Consider the following 612-nt stretch of genomic DNA (forward strand, 5'->3'; position numbering starts at 1 on the left):
AAAAATTACTGAAGGAGTTCAAAACTCATTCAAATCACGTCTCGTGGCAGCCAGTCACGGTGGCGCTTGAACAAGAGTAACAAGTTTCAGCTAATAAATTAAAGACACATCGTAGCATCACCCAAGAATTTTTTTTTTTTAAAATGATGTGTACTAAAGAAAGAAGTGGGAAAATGAAAAAGAGAATTAAAAAAGGAACACGTTCGCGCCAGGTAGGGGTCGAACCTACGACTTTCTGCTTAGGAAACAGACGCTCTATCCACTGAGCTACAGGCGCTTTCTTGCTTCCATCAGTGACTAATAAAATCCACTAACGAGTTCAAATGAATAGAGAGTGTTCTTTTATCACATCTCAGAATTAATCTTATCTTGATCCCTTTCTAAAAGAGGGATTAAATTCCAAGTCCCATGAGCCCCAAAGAACGGACTCAGTCCCAATCTTGGAATTGACAAAATCGTTGTCCGGGATGGCTTATATAGTTCCTATTAGAGCCAAAGTACATACTGCATGCTGTTCTACTTGAGCATTTTTTTCCGATGTGAACCGATAAAGAGTTAATTGGGTAGTTAGGTATTAGTATCTTTTTATCCCAGACCTTATTGGTCCTTCGT

General features: G+C 38.9%; 1 non-coding gene across 1 annotated transcript; it reads right to left on the reverse strand.

The window, feature by feature from the left end:
- Positions 1-204: 204 nt before the first annotated feature.
- On the reverse strand, positions 205-277 carry TRNAR-CCU. The gene has a single exon. It is a non-coding gene; the product is annotated as a tRNA-Arg (tRNA).
- Positions 278-612: the final 335 nt, after the last annotated feature.

Source organism: Punica granatum, chromosome 6, assembly GCF_007655135.1.
Source record: "Punica granatum isolate Tunisia-2019 chromosome 6, ASM765513v2, whole genome shotgun sequence".
Lineage (NCBI taxonomy): Eukaryota > Viridiplantae > Streptophyta > Magnoliopsida > Myrtales > Lythraceae > Punica > Punica granatum.